Source organism: Prionailurus viverrinus, chromosome E2 (genome assembly GCF_022837055.1).
Source record: "Prionailurus viverrinus isolate Anna chromosome E2, UM_Priviv_1.0, whole genome shotgun sequence".
NCBI lineage: Eukaryota > Metazoa > Chordata > Mammalia > Carnivora > Felidae > Prionailurus > Prionailurus viverrinus.
This window is the reverse complement of record NC_062575.1, coordinates 22,122,771-22,131,656: the sequence shown is the minus strand read 5'-3', so window position 1 is coordinate 22,131,656 and position 8,886 is coordinate 22,122,771.

Here is an 8,886-nt window from a genome sequence, read left to right as displayed (position 1 = left end):
TATAGAGGAAAATATTGAAAGTACTATATATTTAGTTTTATATTCACCATGGGAAATCCAAAGGAGATTTTTATAGATGTCTGCATATGAATTGAATGGTATTAACTGCCATTCTGAAAGGTGGGGAGTATTTGTGATGTTGCCTTTAAAGGAAAGGACAACATAAAAATCATCAGGGACAAGGTTGCTGCTGAGACAAGATCCCAGATAGGAATATTGGTGGATATTGGTGATTGTCACTCCAAAGTGGGCACAAAACCATCAGACTCCAGGGGACTGTCTCTCATTAAACCAGTGCCTAAAACAATGACAGAAAAAATACTCCATTATATTAACTAAAACTGAACATTATCGTTGCCAAGGGGTCTTGAATACAAGCATTTGGTTTACTAAATTCAATTCCCTGATTATGGTAATTCTTTCAAATAATAAACAATAGGTATATTAATTAAATTATTTATTCATTCAACACATTGAGATATGTACTTTGATATAATTGTACCAAAAGTAGATACCCTCCTTCGTCCTTGTCCTTCTAAGATCTACACACTAGTGAAAATGATAGATGTACATAAAAAATTACACAAATTATTGTAATCTGCCCAAATCTACAAAATGTAGTGCATGACATACACTACACTGTGTGAGCCGTAACACTTTATAGTCAAACAAGTGTAAAGGCTTTGACTTCTTACTTCTAAAACCCTCCTGCATTTATGCCTCCATTTTCATAGATAAAAAGTCCTCTGGTCAGGCTTCCTTTTAGCTGGAGGAGAAAAAACATTCTGAATTCTGCATATATTAAGCACATATTTCTACATTTCTGCTTTTTCTCTTATCACATTCCCAATTGAGATGTGAATGAAATAAATTAGGCTAGAGTTTGAGAGTCACCCCTGGCTGTTCCTGCCTCATCAGTGTGTCTTTTTCAGGCACTTTATACAGAAAACTGAGTTCAGCCATCAGATGGTAATGTTACCAGTGTTGTAGAGATCATGCTCTTTTGGCAAAGTTTCACTAACTGTGTACATGTAGAGATGATGCTGAATATGACCTCCTAATGGAGAATCATGACAATTGGCCCTTCAATGTATTTCAGCTATGTAGTGAGCAGTTTGATCAAAAAGGGTTTCCGAGGACCATTTCACAGAATCTTACAGGCAGGTACTCGCAGGGCGATTCCAAGGACTGTTTTCCTGGTGTGAATCACATTACCTGTACCATCAGGTCAGAAGGCAAAACAATACATGAGTGAAAGGCAGTAGCTAAAATCCACAGAATTCTTAAAAGACAACACCTACTTCATCACCTTTTTGTCTAAACTTCTGCCACTGTGGTCTGGCCTGAAAAGTTAGTGGAGTGGAATCAAGAATGACAAGGGTTGGAGGCACCTGGGTGGCTCATTTGGCTGAACATCTGACTTCGGCTCAGGTCATGATCTCACAGTTTGTGAGTTCGAGCCCCACATTGAGCTCTGCACTGATGGTGTGGAGCCTGCTTCTGATTCTCTGTCTCCCTCTCTCTGTCCCTCTCCTGCTTGTTCTCTCTCTCTCTCTCTCTCTCTCTCTCTCTCCCAAAAAATGAACATTAAAAAAAAAAAAGAATGACAAGGGTTGATGTCCATGAATGTGTTCACCTGTCAGGGGAAGTGTTTACAGAAGCTAACCCTACCTCTGAAGGGGGAAGTGTGCTTGACATATTATCTAGTCCACACTCTTACAACTATCACTATAGAGCCAGCCGACACCCTTCTGTAGGTTTTCATTTTTTTTTTAAATTTTTAACATTTATTTATTTTTGAGACACAGAGAGAGACAGAGCATGAACAGGGGGAGGGCCAGAGAGAGAGGGAGACACAGAATCTGAAGCAGGCTCCAGGCTCTGAGCTGTCAGCACAGAGCCTGATGTGGGGCTCGAACTCACGGACCTGAGATCGTGACCTGAGCGAAGTCAGACGCTCAACCGACTGAGCCTAGGTTTTCATTTTTGTAAAGATATTTTAGACCCCCATATTAAAGATATAACCAGTTGCAGGCTTTTGGGGAATTAGTTCATAATCTGGAGCCTGGTTGGCCATATGGCAAATGCAAGAGAGCAAGAAAAAGTTATGTCTTCTTTTACAAAGATCTAGATACTTGAATACTATCCCTTGCTGAAATTCATCATGGAGCCAGCCATGCCATCCTAATTAAGTTTAGGATGTCTATTGTTAAAAAGAATAGTTCTTACTATGTGGAAGAAATTATACCCAGCAATTCCAGCCTGTAATAGTCTGCAAAAATAACTCCTAATTGACTGTTGAAAGTAATGATAACATGATTTAAAACATAACGTCGGCACCAGAAAATTTAGTGCAGAAGACCAATCTGAGGGTTGAGCTGTCAGGAAAGCAGCCCATTGAATTTTTCTAAGCTAATTCAAATGAAAACGCTAAGATTAAAAGTGATAACACAGTGCCAATGAGATAAGAATTTCTGCAAAATTAGATTACAGCCTTCTTGTGGCCATAAAAACCATATTATCCTTGACACTACTAAATCAATCACTGCAAGAAAATTATCTTCACAAGTTCAACTAGTGCTTCTTGTTTGAACCTGAAGAGTTTGGTATGTTTTCCTGCTGGTTGAGAATCAGAAGTGGTGCTTTCTTTTACATATTTCTTGTCTGAAGAGGGATGGATGTTTCACAACCAGCTGTGTGACAAAGAAATCCCACCATTTGACCAGAGTATCACCAAAGCTATCATTTAGTTTAAAAGGAAAAAAACAAGTTTGCAAAGTATTAAATTGTGAAATGCAATAACTTTTACAACTTGTTATTTAGCTGCTTATTGGCAAGCATTGGCGACTTGTTAAAACAGAAGTTTATTTTTATGTTCCTACAACATAGGTAGCCATTTCCTGATACTTCTGTTCATTTCTCAGCAACTTCAGACATCTTTGATGAATAGGTTTCATTTAGGATATTGTTTTCCCTGTTCAGGGAGTGTTCATTTTATTGAGAAGTAGTGGCTCTGGCCTAATTCTTCAGCAGGACGACAGAGAGCAAATAGGACTCTTGCACCGATGTAAAAAAAGGCAGATTCCACACAACAGGTTTAGGGCCATGCCATCCTGACCATTGGCTGCTCTGGAGCAAAATGTAGATAATAAGAGCACAGACTCAGAATTTAAAGAGAAGCAAGGTTGAATTCCACCTACATTGCATGGTAGAAATATGAGCTTCAGAAAGCTATATAATCTCTCTGCTCTGAGTTGCTTATTAGTAAAACTGATATAATAATTATTGTAGGGCTGGTATGAGAATTAAGTACAAACTATGATGCTTGATATGTAGAGAACTTGACATATCAAATCATCATTATTATCATTTCATTATTATCATCATCAGTATTATTTTTATATCCAACTTATACCAATTAACATAAAAATTATTAAAACATATTGTCTTGTCTTCACTGTGTATAGTAACCTCTGGTTGGCTTCTCTTTTCACCTGAGTTTTAAATCTTCAAAGATAAAGATCTATTCTAATTTTTTTTTTTGTCAACGTTTATTTTTTTGGGGACAGAGAGAGACAGAGCATGAACGGGGGAGGGGCAGAGAGAGAGGGAGACACAGAATCGGAAACAGGCTCCAGGCTCTGAGCCACCAGCCCAGAGCCTGACGCGGGGCTCGAACTCACGGACCGCGAGATCGTGACCTGGCTGAAGTCGGACGCTCAACCGACTGCGCCACCCAGGCGCCCCGATAAAGATCTATTCTAATTCATCTTTGTCTTAAAGTTTTATACAACTACAGAATCTGGCATATAATAGGTGTTCAATGTTTGCTAAAGATGTGACTGTTACATGGAATTCTATATTTTTAAAATATACTTTATAATTAGGGCGCCTGACTGGCTCAATTGGAGGAACATGCAACTCTTGTTTGAGCCCCATGTTTGGTGTAGTAAATACTAAAATATATATGTGTGTGTATATACATATACAGTAAAACCTTGGATTGTGAGTAACTTGTTCCGCAAGTATTCCACAAGATGAGCAAGCATTTCATTTCTAATTAATTTTAACTTGATAAATAAGCGATGTCTTGCAATGCAATTAGTGTTACGCTGAACGTCATATGATCACAGCTGAGCCAATTGTTCTTCTCTCTCTCTCTTTCTCTCTCTCTCTCTCTCTCTCGCTCACTGCGGGATTGTGGGTGATCATCTCCCATGCTTGGATGCTCAGTCTGAGGCCATAGTGTTTGGCAGAAATCAGTGATTTTTCAGAACATTTGAAGGTGTCTGCAACTGACACTACTGTATTTTTTGTCACTTCAAAGCACCTATGGACAATCCTTTGCTTTTCCATTCAAGGGTAAGCTTAGGAATGCTTAGCTTCACTCTAGGACAGGCTGCCTACAGATATTGACCCTTCTGCTGCTTTATTGCCAGTTACATTAAATACAGTATATGACAAGTGTTTATTAATACTCTATTGTAGTCAACATCCGGATGAGCATAGATAATGGCCCCCATGCAGAAAGAGAGTCCATTGAGCCAATAGATTCCAACTGCAGTGATTCCATTAGTGATAGTGAAAGTCATCCTACACAACAACCCTCCTCTCTCATCTCTCTCACACCAGCCACGAAGGTTTTTAACGCTAAGTGCAGGCTAGTTTGTTTATTTTTCTTTGTTTTGCATTTTCTTTATGATTTTATATTATATTACAGTATTGTAATCATTTTTATATGAATAGTTTTGGGTTGTGGAACAAATCATCTGAGTTTCCATTATTTCTTATGGAGAAATTTGTTTTGATATACAAGTGCTTTGGATTATAAGAATGTTTCTGGAACAAATTATGCTTGCAAACCAAGGTTTCTCTCTCTTTCTCTCTCTCTTCTCTCTCACAGAAAAATTTGGGGGAAAGTACAGAGAATTCCCATATATACTCTCCCCCACTATCAGCATTCTGCACCAGAATGGGTCTTTGTTATAATTAATGAACGTACATTGACACATTGTGATTACCCAGTCCGTAGTTTGCAGTAGGGATTGCTTTTGGTGCAGTATATTCTATGGATTTTGACAGATGTATAATGACAGGTATCCACCATTACAGTATTATGCAGAAGAGTTTAACTGCCCCAAACTGTCTCTACCTCACCTACTTATGGCTCCTTGTCCACTAACTCCTGGTATCCACTGACCTCTTTACTGTCTTCATAGGTTTTCCTTTTCCAGAATATCATACTGTTGGAATCATACGCACTGTAGCCTTTTCAAATTGGCTTTTTCACTTGGTAATATGCTTTTAAGTTTCCATATCTTTTCATGGTCTTGATAGTTCATTTCTTGTTAGCACTAAATAATATTTCACTGTCTGGGTATACCACAGTTTGTTTGTCCATCACCTACTGAAGGACAGCTTGGTTGCTTCCAAGTTCGGGCAATTATGAACAAAGTTGCTATATATATATATATATATATATATATATATATATATATATATATCCATATGCATGTTTTTGTGTGGATATATGTTTTGAACTCATCTGGTAAATACCAAGGAGTGTATTTACTGAATCATATTGTAAGAAAATGTTTAGTTTTGTAGGAAACTGCTGAACTTGCTTCCAGAGTGGCTGCACCATTTTGCATTCCTTCCAACAATGAATGAAAGCTCCTGTTGCTCCAACTCCATCCTTGTCAGCATTTTGTTGGTATTTTGTACTTCTAGCCATTCTAATAGGTGTGTAGGGTTATCTGATTGGTGATTTCATTTGAAATTCTAAGATGACATATAATGTTGGACATATAAACTATCTGCTATATGTGTATCTCCTTGGGTGATGTGTCTATTCAGGTCTTTTGCCCATTTTTTAATTGGATTGTCTCTGTTCTTATTGTTGAGTTGTATAAGTTCTTTGTATATTTTCGATACGAATCATTTATAAGATGTCTTTTGCAAATATTTTCTCTTATTCAGTGATTTGTCACCTCATTTTCTTGATGTCTTTCACAGAGCAGAAAATTTTAATTAAATTTTTTTTTCACGTTTATTTTATTTTTGAGAGAAACAGAGACAAAGCATGAGTGGGGGAGGGGCAGAGAGAGAGGGAAACAAAGAATCTGAAACAAGCTCCAGGCTCTGAGCTGTTATCACAAAGCCCGATGCTGGGCTCAGACTCATGGACTGTGAGATAATGAGCCAAAGTCAGTTGCTTAACCAACTGAACCACCCAGGCACCCCAGAAAATTGTAATTTGAATGAAGTTCAGCTTATCAATTATTTCTTTTATAGAACATACCTTTGCTGTTATATCTAAAAATCCATTGCCATGCCCAAAGTCATCTAGATTTTCTGTTAGGTTTTATAGTTTTACATTAAATTTATGTCTGTGGTCCATTTTAAGCTAATTTTTGTGAAGGGTGTATTATGAACTGAATGGTGTCTTCCCAGAATTCACAGGTTGAAACTCTAAACCTCACTGTGGCTATATTTAGAGATAGGGCCTTGTAAGAGATAAAGTTAAGCAAAGTCAAAGGGTGGGCCCCTAATCCAACATGAATAATGTCCTTATAGGAAGAAGAGCCACAAGAGATGTACACATACACAGAAAAGCCCTTGTGAAGTTGCAGCAAGAAGGGAGTAGACAGTAAGCCAAGGAGAGGGGTCTTAGAAAAGTTAATTATGTTAACACCTTGATCTTGGACTTATAGCCACCCAGTCTGTACAGTGGCTGCCCTATGTGATTAATGCAGATTATAAAGTCCGTTTCTAGATTTCTTTTTTCTTTCTTTCTTTCTTTCTTTCTTTCTTTCTTTCTTTCTTTCTTTCTTTCTTTCTTTCTTTTTTTCTGTGGATGTCTAGTTGTTCCAACACCGTTTGTTGAAAAGATTGTCTTTTCTTCTCTGTATTACCTTTGCTGCTTTATCAAAGGTCAGTTGACTATGTTCATATTGGTTTCTGTTTCTGGACTGTCTATTCTGTTCCATTGATCTATATGTATATTCTTTTGCCAATATCATAATCCCTTAATGATTATAGCTTTACACTAAGACTTGAAGTGGAGTAGTCCTTCCTCAATATTGTGTTGTATACTCTGGGTTTTTGCCTCTCCATATAAACGAGTTATCAGTTAATCGATTACGACAGAATAATTTGCTGGGACTTTGGTTGAGATGGCATTGAATCTATAGGTCATGTTGGGAAGAACTGTCACCTTGACCATACTGAGTCATCTTCGTGGACATGGAATATCTCCCCATTTATTTCTTTCTTTGATTTCTTTCATCAGGATTTTGTACTTCTCCTTATATAGATATCAAACACATTTTGTTAGATTTATTAAATTTTATTAAATTTTGTGGGGTGCTGATGTAAACAGTATTGTGTTTTTAACTTCAAATTCCATTTGTTCATTGCTGGTATATAGGAAAGCAAGTGACTTTTTTACATTAACCCTTTATCCTACAGCTTTGCTATTATTGCTTATTAGTTACAGGGTTTTTTGTTGATCCTTTGGATCTTCTACATAGACAATTATGCCATCTCCAAACAAAGACACTTTTATTTCTTCCTTCTCAATTTGTATATATTTTCTTTGCTTTTCTTATTGCATTAGTTCTTATTGCATTAGTTAGGACTTCCAGTAAGATGCTGAAAAGGAATGCTGAGAACAGACATCCTTGCCTTGTTCCTGAGCTTATCAGGAAAGCTTCTAGTTTCTCACCACATTTTAATTTTTATAATGATTTTACATGTCAAAATCATACTCATACATGGACAATGTTTAATTAAGGTAATTGCTTGTGTTTCTGTGTATGTTTAGCCATAAATTGCTACACATTGCTACCTGTCATGCACTTAAAAAGAACCACCTCTCTCTTGGCTAGAGTCTGTTTCCTAATGAAATTAAAATTTATTCCAGAAGTAGGACATGTTGTATTTTTCTTTACCACTTAGTTTTATAAATTCTTGGCTTTAAGAATCTTATCATTATATTTATATTTTGTTTATACTCTCCCTTTAGTCCTGTCCATTCTTCCACAAGGAGTGTAAGACATAGAATCTGAGGATCTCCAACCCCCCCTTAATTCTGCCCTTCTTAAAATGTAAAGCAACACTGCATTAAATTTTAAATGGAATTTAAAGGAAATGCAACAGCTCTGGTTTAAATGTGTCTTTCTTGTAGACAAACAGAAAATTGGGTTAAAAATTAACAAAACAATTTTAATGCTATACACTTGGGAAATAGTACTGTAGGCTTAGGTAACAACAACAAAGAAGTGAGTGAGATAGAAAAATTATTTTGATTTAAATTCCAAGGTAGCAAACTAATTGAAAAATGCATAAATTATTATTGAGTTCCTCAGATTTGGCATTTAATCTCATTTTATTGTATGCAGTTCACAAGTTGGAGGCTGCAGTCTGCTTTACTTATAGCCATAAAGGGGTTGATCGTGTATTCTATCTGTGGAAACTAAAACGTTGTGACCAATCTTGCAAGATATTTCATTTTTAAAAATACAATTAATGATATTCTTAGGTAGCAACTTGGTTGTGGTACTACTAAAAGGTGCCAAAAAGACTTCAAACTAACAGTAATACAACTCAGGTAAAGATACTAGAAACCTAGAAAAGTCTTTCATGACTCTAGTTTGGTTGGTTATATTAGAACAAGAAAGTGTCTATAAGCTGCAAAATATGAGCAGAGCCTAAAATTTTCATTTTAGAAAAAAAAAACAGCCCCTAAGAAAATTACTATTTTAAAAAACTTCTTTCATCCCATTTTTCAAGTATGATTTTAAACCTTAGTAGTTTTTAAAAGAATGGTGTTTATTCCTGATTTGTGCATGTACCGGGAAAACATAAGAAAGTAGTCCCACAGTG